This window comes from Crocodylus siamensis, chromosome 8 (assembly GCF_052110815.1).
Source record: "Crocodylus siamensis isolate JL-2025a chromosome 8, ASM5211081v1, whole genome shotgun sequence".
Lineage (NCBI taxonomy): Eukaryota > Metazoa > Chordata > Crocodylia > Crocodylidae > Crocodylus > Crocodylus siamensis.
In genome coordinates, this window is record NC_143402.1 from 15,350,933 (window position 1) to 15,370,133 (window position 19,201).

The following is a 19,201-nucleotide window of genomic DNA, read 5'->3' on the forward strand; positions in this document are numbered from 1 at the left end:
GCTGTGAAAAAAGAATGTTTTCAACCTCTCCATGCACTATAATGAAACGTGTTTACAAGCATAAACTTTTAAAATATAAATTGATATACTAGGTAACTTCCTCTAACATGAGATTTTAATTTATTAACAGTTTCATAAACTGTTGTCAGCTTTGACTTAATTGAGAATCAAAGCGATGTTTCAAAAGGGATCATTTGCTTATTTTACCAGATTACTTCTCTCCCAGTACTTTTAATGATTTAAAAATATAGGGAAACAGAACAGCTACTATTAATATGTATAGTTCTCTTGGAGACTGAGGACCTTTATTGTTGCAATTTGCGATTAGTTTGTTTGGGCTTGCCATATTTTATTTTTGTAATCCATATTTCCATTTTTCATGCATATATATTTTCTAAGGTTTGTGCCCAGTCAATAAAGTAAATATTTTTGAAAGTACATAGATAATGAATATTGTGCTTAAACTGTTAAAAGTCATTAGTAATGGATGGTTACTTTGTTGACAAAAATCTATCAGACCTGTACAATGAATTTTGACTGAATTAATAGCAAATCAAAAGAGCTGTGTTCTTTGTGTGAATATTAACTGCTTGCTTCATTAAATATGAACTAACTTAGAGAAACGGTATTTTTTATTAAATAGCTGCTACTGCTAACCAGTTTCTCATGTCACTTCCACTTCAGGAGGCCACTGGATTATGTGATTTAGTGATTTGCCTGTATAAACCAATTGATTCACAGTGCCAAGTTTAATTCATAATTGTAAATTCAATACATTTTTAGTCTCACTGGCACATTTGAGAATTTAGGACTAGAAGGAGGCATTGCTTGTTGTCCTGAGTATGAAGCAGGACTTAGCTTTACCACACCAGGAGGAACGAGAGAGAAGTTATGACTCAGGAGTAATCCTCTGAGTCACAGTTCCCCCAAGTTCCTGTGTTGCACAAATGTATAGGGAGTATGCAGTGTAAACCCATTGTTACACCTGGTATTGTCCCTGCCTCAAGTCTAGTAATATCAGCTGCCTTAGATATAGAGAAGTAGATCTATGATTCTGTTTAGTCCTAACCCTTTTCTGTTTTCACTTGCTCATGGAGGGAATTCCTTTGAAGCCCTCTCTTTAGACTTGTGCATAAACTGTTAATCTGGACAAGCCAGATTTAATAACTGAGTGGGACTTAGGACCTCTTTATAGGACCCTGTCACAGTCAGGTCCTTTGGAATTGATTTTACATATCTTATAAAGTAAGAATAACTGAAATTGAGTTAACATCTGATTAAAAATAGTTGAGTTCTTTTCCATAACAAGATGGGTTATATTTATGTACAAATGTGCAAAAAGGTGCTTTGTGGGTAGGTCCTGCATAATAAATCTAAAATGTAAAAGCAGAACAACCAAACAATTTAATCAGTTAGTTAAGCCCCATAATGAGTTCTAACAGTCTTGCTTAGCAGATTTCACAGATGAACAACGATTACCTGTAAATAATTAAGTGTAGAGCATTCATTTGTAAGTATTAGATCTGCTTAGATTGCAAAGGTACATTGTTCTTAATGGTCAAGAGAAGTTAATAATTCAAGTAGCTTGTCAGAGTTGAGCATTTAAAATTCCTAATTTGGGAGCAATAACAATTATAAGCATGACCTGAAAGTGAATGGTGTCAGGTTTTTCTGTATTTACAATAAGGGAAGTTTAAAATGGATTGTACAATTATTAAAATAACCCCTCTCACTCTGTATTGCTTGATTTCTAGTGAAGTATTGACCAAAAGTTTATAGGATCCATATTTTGAAGGGATGGATGATGGAGCTGCTATCATGTGAGTAAATACTAGCAGGATGAGCCTAGAATTGATTGTGGAACTCCTTGTGTTTCCCAGTGTGAACAGGGGTTATGTAAATAAGCAATTGGAGACAAAAATAATAAATGATCACCCTCTCTTAGCCGTACAATATTCAGAACAAACTTTTGCAGATTCATGGATTGTTTTCACAATACAAATTGTTATAAAACAAGCTAGAAGGTAATGAAGCCAGAAAAATATGTTGCAATGAGTTGAAATAACAGGGGATAGTGCATCATTCAGTGTTTACTGTAACTGTAGCTTGGCATTCTGTTGTCAAGGACAGCGTTTATTTATTTTTGCTGATCATTTATCTTTGTCAAGCTTCACTTTCTACTAGCTTTATGGAAAATGGAAAACAGAGTGAGTAATAATGGATTGTAATCATAATTATCAAAGTGATCATTTGGCTATTTTTAAGAGTCTAACAGTTATTCTGGCTTATGTTCCTTATCATAATATATTGGTTAGAACTGGTAATTGGAGTGGCATTCTGCCTCTGTTAATAGTATACTGTCTGGCCTAGGGTGGTAAGTCTCTTTCTCCCTCATTTTTTCCAGTATTTATTCACATTTGTAAAGCAATTTGAAAGGTAGTATCTCCAGTAAGCACCAGTAGTGGTAGTATTATTATGATGATTTGTCATCCCTTTAATATGTCATTGAAGACTTCAAAGACTCAAACTTTCATGGTAATTATGTAATGTTTCACTACAAGGCTGTGGGTACAAGAGTAATATTTCACTCCATTCCTCCATCCTGGCATCTTAGTTATCTTATGATTTAAAAAAGAAAGGGAATGTATATGCAAATACATTATTTAAATTAACGTTTCAGTAAAAGTTTGAGTTTCCTACCTTCTATGGCTAATAATTATAGGGTGAATCGCTCTGCATCCTGTTTTATAGGAAAAGCTGTAACTTTAAAATCTTCAGTGCAGAGTCTATTTCTCGTATGTGTCTGTACAGTATGTAGCATATGGGGCCCTGAGCTATGATTAGGTTCCCAAGTTACTACCAAAATATAAAGAATAACTAATAAAAAGATTGCTGGCACAGGAAGTCAGAATTTTTCCCTGGTTCCCTCTTTCATTAGGTGTTAGGCAGTCTGGCTCCATTCCCCACAAAACACCATTATTGAATTTGAGAATAGAGTCCCTCCTGCTAAACTAGATGTTCAATTCCTGTCCTAAAAATATTGTTCTTGGAGACCCAGATAAGGCAGGGAAGGGATCAGAATTTGTCTTGTCATCTCTTTATATCCAATTTCCATATAATTTATAAAGGGAAAAATGTGTAAAAGATTTCAAAATCCTATCTACCATTCTGTTGTTACTTCTCAAATCAGATTCTGAAATATTGATGTTTCAAGTTTCAATCATCTCAAAACTTGCAAAGCAAACCTAACACTGGTGTCTTCTGTCTCTCAGCATTGTAGAATGTGATGCCACTGTATTTTGTGCAGTCTTTTATTGAAATCTTATCCCAAATAGTCTTACAGAGTTAAATTATTTAAGAAAGCATTATAAAACTAATAAAATGTGTTTCTGAAGTACTCTTATTTCATATTTATTTTTATATCCATTTACTTGTGATTCAAAGACATAGTCACAGGAAAGCATTGAGCAAACATACAAGTATATAGTAAAACAGATAACATGATTTTCTGTGGACAACAGGAAGCAACGCCAAGGATATTGAGTCCCACCTGGTAGAAGGTAGGAAAGCTAGTATTTGTTGGAATAAGTTAAGATGTAAACAAGTGGCTGGTAGATAAACCAGAATATTGTATGTTACCTTTGCACAAAGGTTGGTGCTTAAGATGTCCATCCTTATAGTAAAGCATCTTTCCTTGGAAAGCAAGTTAATTTGCGTCCAAAATTTATCTTTTCTTAGTTCGTTTTCTTCTTTTATATGCCATGAATAATAGACATGCTAATACATATGAGTCCAGTCCTGTTCCACTTAATAAGTATGTAAGCATGAAAAAATGTTAGTGAGTCTACTTTTATAAACCATCATCTTAGCCTTAAGACTACATCACAGAAAATGGCAGGGAGGAGAAGGAACAATTTGTCTTTTAGATGCAGACAGAAGAGCAGTTCCCCATCATAACTCATGGCGCTTTGCAGGAAGTACCATGGGTTACAGTGAGCCTCCAGACCCAACAGATGTTTGCTGTTGGGTCCCAGGGGTTGGGGAATCCAGCTGTCATTTAGAGCAGCTGCAAGCTTTCAGCCACTCTCCACATAGCAATGCCCCTCCCCCATCCCAGCCCCAGCACTGTTTTCAGAATGGGAGAGGGGAAAGGGAGTGGAGGGAACTCATTTTAGGGATTCCCCAGCTGGTGCTGAAGGGTCTGGTGGGTGGATTGCAGTGCCCTCACCTTGAGGTGCTCCAAACCACCCTTCCCACCCTCCATTGCTGGCTGAAAAAATCCCAGACCAAGCTCCCTCCACTTCCTTTCCCCTCTTCCATTCTGAAGACGATGCTGAAGCAGAGCTGAGCTAGAGTTAGCTCAACCCTGTGGGTAGAGACAAGTTACTGAAGGTGTTTCATTTTGGGCTCAGCCTTAATTTAAGTGAATATAACCCAACAGAGCCTTAGCAGGAACTGTTAGAATTTATGTTAGTATCAGATAGATTGTGTCCTCTTCCCCCTCTCCCTTGTTCCCCTAGAATCTACTAGTAATACCCTTCAGGTTTTGATATGCCTCACTGTGGTACCACTTAGAACTATACAAAGCAGATCTGGAACACTTTATAGAGTTGTCCATTGTGTTTTTTTATAAATATTCAAGATGGTTGTTTGAGATAAAAAGTTTGGGCTTTGAATTTTTTTTGGTACAGTTTACAGGGTTGATTTCTATAAAATAGTGCATTTTAGTTCACCTCTACATTTTGTCCTGCAGATGTATGAACTCAGCTTTGGCATGATGTGATGGATGTAAACAACAAATAGTATGCAGGCAAAATAATATTAACCATGTCAATTGCAAATTTAATCAAGGCAACAATAAAATAGATTTCAAATATATACTGTTACCTAGATACAAAAAAATAGAAGCAAACATAACTTTCTCCAGATAAATGTTCCCATAAAGCAAGGGTAGGCAGCGTTTTTTGGCCGGAGAGCCGAAAAATCCACAATGTCTACCTTGGAAGGTGCCAGAGTGCTGACAAGCCACAGCCCAGAGCAGCTATTTGCAGCCTCCTGGCTACAGCTGGCCCACGGAGCCCAGTCTGCTTGCAGCAGGGTTTGCAGCCTCCCAGCCGCCTTCTGGGAGTAGCCTGGGCTCTGTGGTTGGCAGCAGCTGCTTGGAGTCTGGGCTGGTGGTGGTCTGCCAAGCAAAATGGCCTTGCATGCCATGCTCAGCACACATGCTGGGGGTTGTTGACCCCTGCCATAAAGAATGCATGTTCTGTCCAATTAAAAGAAATGGTCAGCATAACCAACCAATGAAAAAGAGATCTAAAAAGGAGATCCATGTGAAATCTAGAGAAAGTATATGTACAATCAAATAATGTAGCTGATCTACCTGAGTGTGTGGGCCTGATTCTCACTAAAGGGCCTGTTAAGGTCCTTTTACATATAGCATTAAAAAAAAAAAGCAGTACAGATGTGTCTGAAAGTGGGTGCAAATTTTCTGGGGTGTAAATGAAAAATCAGGTCAAATATGTCAAAGTCTAGTACTCCAGAACTCTTAAATAAATTCTGAAGTGCTGAACATTCCACATCTTCTGCAAATATGCTGTGTGCCAAAATGGAGTTAACCACATTGGATAAAAGAGCACAGATTTCCAGTTGTCTGATTCACTATATTTATCACAATGACAACGTCTGACAAGTTTCTTTTTAGTCGCAAAAAAACCCCCATTAACTCAAAGTGTCATAATTTCCTCAGATTCTAAAATTCAGGGCTTACTTTGGGTTTTCTGAGAATAAATAAGGATAGGCAGTTGTTGTTATTCACTCTATAGTATCAAAATTTGAATTTTCCATTCAGATTTTTTCCCCTTCAGAAATTTGTACTAAAGTTACCTGGGCCGTTGGGGAATAAACCCAGGTACTCTATGTGCAATAGCTTGAAGCTGAGTCAAAGCAGCTCAGTGCAAAAACAAAATGACTAATTTCAGTGTAGAATTTAGGCTTTGCAGCTTTGTTCTGAGTCATCGTGACAAACTGAATGCCCAGACTTAGTGCAGAAATAAACAGACTTAAACAGAGCACCCGATTTCAAAACAAATAAACAGATCACTCCTGGTCCTTGTGTCAAAATGACCTTTACACACCGTTAATTTCAAAGTGGTGTTGATGTATGCAAAAGTTGACTTAAAAACCTTTGGAATCCTATGAAAGCTTGGTCCCGGAAGCTAAAGGGAAATGAGGAAAGGAATCAAGCAAAAATATTTATCTGCTGATTATGCTATTAATTTAGAATGTATGAAAACTGTTGGAAAAATTAACCTTTCTAAGCACGAGCTGCAAGAAAATTACAGACATACATTGGTATTTTTAGGGCAGTTTAAATGTCACTTGCTGACTCTATACCTGTTCTAGACAGCCTAATAACCCTTCAACTTTCTGTTTACCCTCAAATAGTAATCCTGTCTCTTTATGCTGAAACCTAAATAGTAAGTATTAAATACAAGGTAATCTAGAATTTCTTCCAGAGTAAAATGGCCTGTCACCTCTCTCAGCCAGGAATTTGTTGGAGTGGCTCAGGTGCCATAATAAAAATCCAAAATAACTTATCTGAAATTGGCTATTCATAAGTGAGCTCTGAAGTCAGTAGGTTACTTTGATTTGCTCATTGGTAGCACTGAACTCTCCATATTTAATCTAGCATAATATAATATCTGATTGCCATTTTGAAATTTTACTTGAATGAGTTTGTCTATTTATACCAGGCATATTTTTTGTGTGAAGTTGTACACATCTTTGGTTAGGTATATCTCACTTTATAGAACTAAGTAATAATAATAATATCCATTAAATCTCAGTGTTTTAAATAATCCTTTTGATCACTGCAGAAATACTATTGCCATGGCATTGCTCATTAGAACATATACAGTTAAGTATGTTGTATACTGTTATACAAAACTACCTAAATTTGGTATATATTACTTAAACTACAACTACAGTAAAAAGACCTAATAAAACCCCATAAATGAACAGTGTTGAATATTTAGTTCTTTGAGTCATAAGATTGCAAGAGGTAACATGTTAACCAAAAGAAGCTAATAAGCCTATTAGTTTATACTCAGAGTACAATCATGTAAAAGCTCACAACCTAAGAAGCGTTGAAACTGGTCATTACTTGAATGGGAGGTAGCCAAGGAAAAGTCATCTGATTTCAAGATGGGGTGTTGGTTTAATAGTTGTCATCATTCCAGCTGAGTCAGTACTAAGGTAATGCTGCTTATGGTATTTGGAGACACCCTGCAGTTAAAAATGGGTGTCTAATCTGGGGTTAGGGTTAAATCCATTTTCAGTTGTGGCCCATAGTCTGGGACATAACTTTAGGAGTACCATATTATTCTTTATTCTACAACTGACTTCCGAGTGATGACAAGGGGACATATGTAGTTTAGCAATAATCACAGCACTTCAGGAATAGAATATGGTATTTATGTAATACAACTAAGCTTTAATTTTTTTGTTTTTATTAGTTCAATATCTTTATTGTTGCCTTCAGGATCATTCAGTGGGAAAATAAGACCAAAATTGATGTTTCTTCCTTGCTTTTCCTTTATCTTCACATTTTTTCAAAGGTACTTGCACCTCTGGATGTGGTATTGATGAGAGTTATACTGGAATATTACTTATAGTTGTTGGACAGGTACAGATATTACACTATTACCAGTATAAGTGATTGGAAACTGGCCTATAGAAGTTCAGTACATATAGACTGGCTTAAAAATGGCAGAACTTGGACTAAGACTTTTCCCCCTCCACTAAAGGGCAAATGTATGTTCTCTTAGCTATCAGTCTAAACTATGCCGCTTACAGAAAACTGTAATTTAGATCAATTCTGCCTTGGGCTTTTTGAATATCTGTACCTAGTTCTGAAGTTCACATTTTTTTAAATTGGAAGAATGTGATGGAAAAAGCTACAAAAATTATTCAAGAGCTGCCGAAAATGCCTATGCCAAGAGACTTAAGAAACTCAATCTGTTAGGTTATCAAAAAGAAACAAGAGGTGTTTTGTCATATCAAGAGTGGATGTCTTCAGGAAGCTATGCTTTAGTCCAAAAGATTACCAGTAACAGCACAGAAATAAGTCTAAGGGAGTATTGCTATAATACAGGACTAACTGCAAAATTTAAAGTTCTGTGATACCTAGGAAATCAGTCATGGTGATTATATCCTTGTTCCTGACTCTGACCTTGCTGAATATGAATCATTACTTTTCTCCTGCTCTTCCCTGTTTTCATGCCTGTCTCATTTCCTTCTTTGCATTAGTTACCATTTTCAGCCTTCACACGGACTTTACTTCTACCATTTCCTTTATTTCATCTCCTAAAATAATCAGTAATGAAATAATTAATGTGGACATGGAAAATGTCCTTATTATCTTCTTCTAGCAGGAACAACCTGAATGATTAATGAGAAAGGGAGTTCATACCTCTGAATAGTATTTTAAGATGTTTGTAACCTCAGAAGAACTACATGTGTTACTACTGGTTTATGTGTTCAGGGTTTTCTTCCTAAACAGCAAGGACTAAAACATGCTTTTATTAAAAAACAAACAAAAAACACTTTTAATTTTTAGTTTAAATAAAATTTAAATTCTGCAGCATCTGAGTATGTCTGTCATACAAGGTACAAAATTATGTCTATTGGGCCTCTGTTAGAGGTTCTCTGCTCGACAGAATTCACTTCTCTTGAAATCAAACTGATTTTAAGTCTTAACAACTTCAGAACATGGTGTAAAACTCACCTTTTTGGAAAGACATTTACAGAACAGCTGAGTGGATTCAACTGCCCTGCAGTTTCAATTGGGTTACAATGATCTTCTTTAGTTTCTGTTCTAAGCTGTTGTATAGTGATGCTGTGGGTTGCATTTTAATTGTTGGTGAGCTGTCTCATCAATCTGTCAGCCTAGCCTTTCAAGCAAAAGAAACATTTCTCATGGCATAAATGAAAAGATAGAAAGTTCAGATGATAAACTTCTTAAAATAACAGCGTTATCCGATAATTTGAGATACAAAAATAATTTTTTGAAATTCAGAAAATTCACAATTAAGTTTCTAACAGCCTTTTGTTCCTATACATTTCCTTATCTTGTCTACAATTTAAGCTGAATCTCCCTCATTTCCATCCACCACCATCCATCTGCTATGTGTCTATTAATATGGATCATAGATCACCATTTTTTTCATCAAGCTTCCTTTTGGTTTGCAGTTATCTATATATAGATTCCATAACAAAGTGGCCATTAAAATATGCTTAAAATTAATATATGTTTACATGCTCTGTCTGTTGTTCGCTCTTCTCCTGGTGTAAATTCTGTTTATGTGAACAGCAACTCACAGCCAGTTTAGGAAATAATGTCAATCAATGTGTGATGAATGACACCTGGGATTATTGTGTTTTGCTTCCTTTGTAGCTACTCAGTGGGACACTGCAAATATTAATTTTCCAATCATTGCCAGGATAAATGGCTTCTTATGGGATCCATGGGATTTTTGCCATCCCAGCCTATATTAGTTTATAAAGCACTACGCTCAGAGGAATTCACTATTAATTACACAAGTCTTAGAATGTCTGTGATCCAGTAAAGTTGCAGCCACTTTCTCTACAAATCAACTGCTTGTTTATGAGCCCAATGTTGGACTCCCTAACAGAAGGGCCAAAGGGAACTATAATGTATGTGCTACATATTATTGAGAGGTGAGGTTGTTTGCATGTCCCAGAGCAGATTTAAATGTGATTAGTGCAGTCATCTTACATTATTGTGTACAATAAATTTGAAGTTTTTACTGACCAAATACAAAAGAGTAGATGCATGTTGAAATACTACCACCTGCTGTGAATATTGCTAAGAATGTCATATCTTCTGCTAGCAGGAGTGTTTTCATTTTAGGACTTCCAGATAACTCTTGGGGAAGCTTTCTGAAACAGTGTGGTACCACGCTTAGAACGAGGGACGGGGTTCAAATTTCTGTTTTACCATTGGCTCATTCTGAAGTGATTTAACCCTTATATACCTCATATTATCTATTAGTAAAACAAAGACAATAATTTATGCCCGTCTCAGAGAGATTTTCAGTTTTAAATCTTTTAAAAGCACTTTGTGATCCTGGGCCTAACATACTGTAAAAATGCAAGATGTGTTGCATCAGCTGAGAGAATTTCATATTTAGAATGTCTAGTTTCACCAATTTTAGGGAAGAGCTGAAATAAATTAGTATTAAAACTAAATCCAAAATAACATTTAAAAATTACAAAAAATAAGAGAAATATTGTAAAGCAAGTATATCTTAAATTTATGTGTAAGTAAAGATAATCAAATTACATGAACAAAGCTAAAAAAACATACTTTGTGTTTAGTTCCCATATGTTTAGTAAGCTGTTAAATGTGGAAATTTAGTTGTTTCTAAGAAACTGGTAATGGATTCTTTTGGACACACCCCCAACTTTATACACTTTACATGTAGCAAAAGACAAAGGGAAATAAATTATTCAACATCTTAATTCACTCCTTTATTATTTTAATGAGATGAAGGAAAACAAACAATCAATAATAACAGGTCCTAAAGTTAGTGGTCAGAAGACAAAATAGAATGTGAGCCCAGGTCTCAGTGCCATACAGAGCTTGATGTTATATTTTCTATAACCTGATCCTGCAACAGGATCCGTGCACAGATCCCCATATATCATGCAGAATTTAACTTAAGGGATTCCTCCATGTTCTCCATCAACAAAGCAACTAGTATGATTCATAATATCTCTTTTATTTCCTTGGAACACAAAGGAATTTGATGTGGGGAAGTCAAAGGAAACCTGTTGTTAAATACTAGGTTTCTTATAGTTAGACTGATAAGATAAATTCATTCATTCAGTCATTCATTCATTTACTGCCCTTTCCAAAAAGGTATGGGGCAGTATGCTTGCTCATATATCATAATGTAAACAATAAAATATCTTTCCTTTGCACATATTTAATTAATGTTATCCATCATTTCACACCTACAGTTCATTCCAAAAGGATTTAATTTAAAGCTTGTTGACTGAGCTGATGCTGGGTTGCATGAGTGCTACTACTTTGGGAAGGACTATAGGCTAGAAGGACTTCAGGGTGGGGTCAGGAACATATAAATATTTTTCTTTTCCCCCGCAGGCTGTTTTCCCAGCCCCAGGTGATTCGAATCACTGTCCCAAATTGATTCAGCCAAATCTGATTCGGAGATTCAGCCGCTGCTGAATCAGCCAAATCTCTGAATCAAACAGGCTCCATCACCTGCCTGCTTTCCCAGCCCCGTCAATGACTGCCCTGCCCAGCCCCAGTGTCCCAGCTCTTCAAAAAAAACCCCAAAAAGCCACATACTTACTGGCTCCTGCCAGGTGGGGAGGCGGTCCCCACTGCCCCCCCCGGTGCCCCATGCTGTGTCAGGGGCTGTGCCATGAGACCCCATCCCCCACCCACTCTCCCAGCCCAGTCAATGGCTGCCCCGCCTGGCTCTAGGTTCCCAGCACTTTTTTTTTTTTTTAAAGCCCTGCAATTACTGGCTCCTGCCAGGTGGGAGGGGTGGGGTGATCCCTGTTCCTCCCACTGTCCCCCACTGCATGGGGGGCTCTGCCATGAGCCCCCAGAAGCCCCAATGGATGCTGCAGCAACTGGTGAGTGCGGGACTTTTTAAAAATTTTTTAAAGATCTGGAATGCTGGGGCCAGGCAGGGCAGCCATTGACAGGGCAGGGAGAGCGGGTGGGGGCTCATGACAGAGAATGGTGCCTGGTGGGGGGTTTCTTCCCCCTCCTCCAGGCCCCCACCCCTCCCACTTACCAGCATGGAATCCGGATCCAGCTCCCTGCAGCAGCGACTGGAGACTGCCCAAATCTCTCTGAATCTTTTCCAAATCAATTCGGAGCACTTTGAATTGATTCAGACCTTTTTATTTGTCTTCCGATTAGATTCAGATTCGGAGATTTGACTGCTGAATCGAGCCAAATCTCCTCCAAATTGAATTAGCACCCAGAGGTTCACACAGCCCTAATACCTAGTGCCTATAACTACCAGTGCCAAATAATTAATGAATTTCTCCAGATTTTAAGGTACCCAGAGGTACTGGAAATCTTTTGAGCCTCAATGAATTGCCAAAATTTGGGTCTCAACAATGTCTTTAATGTCACAGAAATTCCTTTTTTGTGTACTGCCTGACCAAAAGGTAGTACAGCGCACTGTTGAGTTGACACAACTGTCCAGGCTTGTTTCTGAAATATTTGCAGCGAGTTCACCGAGTTGTTTAGCTGGCAGTGAAGAAGCAGCCTCTACACGCTAATTGTTTTAAGAGAATCCTTAGCTTCTGACTCACATAAAGGTCCAGGATTTTAAGTGAATGACAAAAGGGCAATGGGTTCATGGCTCAACATGTTAGTGGGCTGGAATGTAGAGCCAGCTCTAGTCACAAAACTACAGTGCTATACCATCATGCTCACTACTCCCTGGGAGGTTGTGAGTTTGTAAACCAGTGTTATTTATAAAATTAATTTTCCTTAGTCTAAATGTAATATTTATTGGTACATTTAAATGCAGCCTAGAATGTGACTAGCTTCTAAAAATAATACCTGCCTGTTTCCTACACATTTCGAATACAATAAAGGGCTCAGTCCATCTGTCCCTCTGTCTGTAACACTCTTGGAGCACTCTGACTGGTTACTGAAACATGGAGCGCTGCCATGGCAATGGGGACGGTGGGGATGGAGCAGGGACCAAGGCCAATGACACTGGCCTTGCCCCTCCCCTCCCCCCCCAGCCCTGCTTCCTGGAGGCAGTGGAGCACCGCTGTGAAGACGGGGACACTGGCCTCAGCCCCCACACCCCAATCCCTGCTTCTTGGAGGTAGCAGTGGCACGAGGTGCTGGCAGAGGGAGACAGAGGGGGCGGTGGGGCAAGCTTCCCACCCCCCCCTGCTCCTGAACGGCAGCAGTGGCATGGCGGGGGTTAGGGTTAGCAAGCTTCCCCCTCCCACCATCATTCTTGACAGGCAGTTAGCTAGTTTTAAAATGTATCCTGACTTGGATGACTAAAATCATTCAAATCACACCCCTAAATCTACCTTATTGTTCTGTAGCTCACTAATGGCATAAATTGCTTCTTGGAGAATCTTTTGGTGAAAAAAACAGATTAACTGAATCATGAACATTTGTTACTAAGCCAGCCTTTAGGGCATTAAAGCATTTGCTTCCTATGCTTTTCAACACAGTAGGTTGTTAAGGAAAGGGCAATTGAAATTACTTATTTAAAATAGTATTTATTCTTTTTATGTGCAAACCCAGCCTCCTCCATCCTGCATAGGAAGATCTCATATGTAGTAGAAATACAACACATGAGTTGCTGGGAGAAGGTGGTGTTTTAGAATTTGGGAAGGCTGCACAGTGTGGGTGTTTGTTCCTTGTCCAGCACAGAACTCAGGTTCCTAGGACACCTTAGGGCAGTGATGGGCAAAATGCAGCATGGGGGCTGGATGTGGCCCACCAGGCCAGTCTATCTGGCCAATGGGGCCCTTAAAAAATTTAGAAAATTAATATTTATCTGCCCCTGGCTGCCTCTCATGCGGCCCTCGATGGCTTGCCAAAACTCAGTAAGCGGTCCTCTGCCCAAAATAATTGCCCACCCTTGCCTTAGGGGAAAAGGGTTGGTAGGACTGGTGGATCTATCATTGTTTTCATAACAAGACATTTCCTCCTGTGAACTGGGAGCAGCCTCTTTTGGTAGTAATGTCAATGGAGCAGGTGAATTGACACTTGAAAGCGCATGTAGATGATTCTTCTCTCCCTGCCACAAAGGGATGGTGCTTAGAAGACAATTTGGCCCATAATGTTCAGATATTTGCTACAGATTGAGGCACCAATGAACAAGGAAATTGGAAGCAATTTCAAAAAGCTTGGAAAACTGTCTATATGCCCATAATTAAAGTAAACCTTACTTAGATGTTGTATTAAAAACACTTTAAATGTTGTCGATGTAGATCTTAAAAATGAAGGTTTTACTCAGACAAAATTTTAGTTGATTTCAGACTGGCATTTCCTTGACTAAAGCCATAGTAGTAGCTTCAGCATTTGTCCTCAGTATTATCCCACAAATTACATACCAGCTACTGAGACTTGTGCATCAATCTCCTCACGGACCATTTTGCAGTTATAGTCTCTAGTGGGGTGAATTCACCATATTGCTACTGTCAAACTTTTATTTTGACTTCCCTTCCCAATTAAATGTTCAAAGTAGAGCTTTAATTAGTCATCCTCTATATGTTTTGCTCCTGTTATGAAGGAAAGAAACCGCTTTAAAGTATTTTTTCCTGCTTAGTGCAATTCTTTTTTTTTTTAATTTTGCCTGGAGTGAAGTTGGTAGAAATGTTTAAATGAAATTGCTACTTTTCCCCCTAAGCAAAACCACATCATTTCCAAATGATACAAAACTGTGTGACAGTATTAGCCTTCTTTTAGAGGATGAAATTAAAATTTAACTAGGAAAAACCTCCTTAGGTTTTTTACATTGTTGGGTTTGGAGTTTTAGGGGTTTTTTTGGTGAATTATGATGTACGTGAACATCCTAAGTGGGGGTAAAAATTAGTTGCTGTAACTTAATCTCTCATTAATGTCTACATAATGTGCTTAAGTGTGCATTGTATACTGCCTCTGTTTGAAAGCCACTTCGCAGTGAAAGAGACTTAATTATGTTTACTATCACAGCCTCCTTTTTTACCAAAAATCTGCTCTGCAGAATTAGGGTACATGCCTTAAGTGGAAAAGTAGATTTCTGTGCCAGAATTGAAGCATAGGGGTGCTGTAATAGCTGCTGGGGCTGTTCTCATTTTTCAAAGTAAGCAGTACTGTGCCATATTAAGACTTAGAGAGCGTGTTCTGAGCAGTTGAATGGGAATGCTCACTATGATCTCACCCTGCTATGGATAGGGCGGGAACCAGCTGTGCCACCCCTCCACCACACCCGGACTCCAACACCAGACACTGCAACTCACAAGTCCACCTGTAAGGGCTTGGAACCCTATGCCTGGAGCTTGTGCCTTCCCTGCCACATGCCCAGAACTGCCCACCCTGGGAGTGCCTCACCTTGGCACACCAGCTAAAACAGTTACGCTGAGATTGAAACAAGAATTCTATATTTTATTTTCCCCTTATAATCTGTGTGATTATGGACAAACCTGTTTCTGTGGAGCTGTTTGTTTTCACTGAGGTGAAGAGCACCTCCACTCGTATGGAAGTTTAGTGAACTTGATACATACTTAGGATGAAATTATTCTTTTCTAAGAATGATGGTCAACATCTCCTAGAAGCGGTCCCCCAGAATTCTTCAAATGCAGGTTATTTATCACCAATTAAATATCAATCAATCCAGCAAAATATACCCAAACAGTACTTGCCTAAGAGTGATTTAAATGTTTAATTTATTGTCATCTGGTAGGTACTGGTACTATGTGAAAGACTGAGTGTTGTCATACATTGAAATGGCAATGTTGATACAATTCAGTGCATAGAACTGCTGTTATAAGCAAAGAGCTTTCCCACTGTGAAAACTGATCTTTCTTTTTTGAAAGAGGAAGGTGCAATGTCTATAAATATAGTAATATACTATTATAATTCTTCCTGTCCCTGTTCGGTTTTATGTTCTCATCCTTTTTTATACAATTTAATATCTTTAAATCCAGTATTTACCCTACAACAGAAACAAATACTGTATATTATAAACATTTTCAGGTTATATTCAGTTTTGCAATACTTGTTTTTCTAATTTATTTTGTGTCCAGCTTTTTGTAATTGACTATAGAGAATACTTTAGGGAACATTTTAGATTACAGGAACATCATTACTTATGATCCTGCCATTATTGGTTTCTTTGTAACTTACTAAAATATATCTTTGTTTACTACTTATCTGTTAGTTCAGTATGTTTTTAGTTGTGAAAAGGCACAAATATATACATAGATTTATTTGTAATGAACTCAAAATACAAAGAAATAAATGGTTCTTATTGTTTTACCCCTTGGCTTCTATATTTTCTGTACAAAAAACAAGAATTGGAAAAGACTAAATTGAACTATTAAGTTATCTTGTATGTAACTCTGAAATAATGGGGTATTTTGGTTTTTTAATTACCATCCATCAACACCTTAGCAGCAATGGAACCAAATAAAATCTTTGCACTCCTTTAGTTTCTGTGGTGTATATTTGTAAATGTTCAGCCACTATGCTATGCCTTGGTTAATGCATAGAGCTCCTAGGTTTTCCATGCTCCACAATTCAAGTGCTAGCCAGGTGCAGGATTGCTTGATCCCAAGATCAAATGAGATTTGGATACATCAGGTTAAGCATAGGTAGTAGAATACAGGTGTAACTAGAAAATATTAAGTATCTGATAATACTAAACTGTTGTTTTGTTTATAGTAGCATTTTGTGGTCAGGAAAGTAAATTGGGAAGGAGAGTTCAGTGGCAGCCAGAATTTTACCTTCTGTGTAGCAATAGGCAAGTCACTTCAGGCCTGATCCTGTATTTAACAGCCTATTTAACACATTCCTAAAGAAGTAAGTGGATGTTCTATGCACAAAGTAGCTGCACAATTGAGTCCTTAAACATTCCCTGCCATATATAATGTTCTTTTAACTGGGGATGATAACATTTACCTGTTATATGGGTAGGCAAGGCATTCAGGTTAATGTCTGTGAAGTCCTCTGATAGCATTAAACCAAAACCACCATAAAAGTGCAAACTGTTGCATATAATATGTAACACAATTTTAGGATCCTAGACAAAGTGAAGCTTTCAAGTTAGAGGTCAGAAGAAGGTTGACATTCCCTATAGGTATGCTATTTTTCCCATTATAATTTTTATTACCTGATAGCAATAAGATATTCTGGTCATACATTTTGCTTGGAAATCATTTTGTAATTCACAGTCATTTGGCTTTTGACCATCACATACTGCTTCACAGATGTATATTGCTTTGTCTTTTAATTTTATTAGAATTAGTGTACTTAGTGCAAATTATAGTTTTTCATGTCTACATTTGTGCTTTACAGTTATTTCAAGGACAGCTACTGGTCAGTGACCAACAATGACTAAGGCATGGGTAATAACACATGCAACCATAGAAAACTAAAACTGGTATTTCCATGTCCAGATTTAAGAGATGATAAGTTCCTGAGAGAATTTCTCTGTAGATGAAATTTTTTAGGACACTGTTTCAGTAAAAACACTTCCTCTCTGTGTAAATAATTCTTATACTTACATTACTCTAAAGAATTGTGTAGAACAAGCAATGATTCATTCTCTCCAGACATGTCTCTCCTAAAATAGGATGATTACTATTAATATTTTTTCAGAGAGAGACACTATATTTTTATTTGTTATCAAAACTAGACTGGGTCCAGACCTCAGCAAGAAGGGTTGGAGTATTTTCAGTTTCATTTAACATAGAGACCTCTGTGGAATTTATTTTTGAGTGGCATGTAGAAATTAAAAGTCCTTATTTATACACATTAATTTAAATAGTTATCAGTCTAGGACTCTGAACAGAGAATGTTTTTCTGCAGTAGAGCCATGCTGCAGTGCTGAGTCAAGGATGAGTGATTTCATGAGTAGAGAAAAACTTGAAAGAATGGAGAAATAAAGCTGGCCTTTTTTTGACCTATGTAGACAAGGGTTTAAGTGAGTTGATGCAGTGTAGACCAGGCAAAGATGATGACAGTGTTTTTCCTGTGTTCAAATGAGGTACATAGAATGCTGCGAAGGGTGCAGTTACCTTCATCCTTTAACATGAAGTTGTCTATGAAGACTTCACATTTTAGTATTGAAAGCTGCATCTATATTTGAACACTATTGAATCCTGAGGCCTATAGTCTCAGGTAAGGTAAAGATGGCTGCAGAGTGCTTTATTTGATGTAAGGGAGGTACAGCCCTCAGGCTTCTGATAATTTGCAGTGTTTCTTTCAGTTAACCTTGCCTTAACAGAGCAGTTTTCCCTTTGCATTATTAATAATCAACCCCAAATAGGAAACATCTGCATTTGTTCTAAAAATAACTTTGCAAAAGGGGGGAATGGAGGAAAGTGTTTCATTTTAAAAACTGGAATAAAGTGCATTTCTGAATGTATACTCCATCTCCTATTTATAGATCAGTAAGTAAACAACTTTTCACCAGTCGGTTATATACATATGAGCATGGAAGAATAAATTTATTTAAGAGAAGGAATATAAGGAAAGGATTGATAGTTAGGTGTTCTAGTTCTGGAATCCATATTGTTGTGTGACCTTGCTATTCTGACACAGATAATCAGAAGAAGCATTTGGACAAAAAAGTAACTATAAGGTTCAAGTTAAGATTAAATAAATCTGTGGGAAGCGAAGTCAACCTTTGTGCCGCTCAAACCCGATAGCCATAAGGTCCCCTGATATAGGGGCAGTATTAGAAAGATGTTTGAGCACTATGGTTTAATTTAATAATTTTGGAGTTGGAAGGCATAAACAAATGGATTTCATTTGAATGGGTATTTCTGGGTCTGTACGGCAGGTGGAACACACACTGTTCCCTTGCACAGTAACTGTGTGAAATGGGTCATGTTTGGGATATATTGCAAAAATAATTATATAAACCTCTTCTAAATCCTTAAGCTAACCCTGTACACTGTGGTATCAGACTCTGATTATCTTGAGGAGTAGGGGACTCCACAAGAAGACCCTTTCAGGCTTGCCCAGAATTGCTGAATAGGAGCCCTTTTCAGGAAGAACTTTGTTAAAACATGCCTCAATACATACTTTTGCATTTTTTTTGCAAATGTAGCATTCTATGTTTCCTGAACTTTTCTTAAAGAAACAGATGAACACTTTCACACAAGTCTTTCAGGAAGATAGGCCAGCATAATACTGGAAAAGTCCAAAAAACTGGTTATATGAAGAAGCTTATAAAAGATTGTTTGGATAAGAGAAATCTAATTTTTTTAAATGTATCTTTCTTGATTGTGCATGACCCCTGTCTTCAAAGCATATGGGCTGATCTAAAACCCTTGAAAATCAAGGAAAAGTTACTCTTTGGAGTCACTGAACTTCAGACAAGTTTTATTAAAAAGAAGAGTCAAGCTTAGAGTATCAGAACAAAAAGCCAATGCTTTAGAAATGTGT

At 37.6% G+C, this 19,201-nt stretch overlaps 1 long non-coding RNA gene across 1 annotated transcript in view; it reads left to right on the top strand.

Annotated features, from left to right (window-relative positions):
* The window catches only part of LOC149858115 (uncharacterized), a 92,710-nt gene that overhangs the window by 9,828 nt on the left and 63,681 nt on the right, over positions 1-19,201 (top strand). The gene's annotated exons all lie outside the window — the stretch shown is intronic.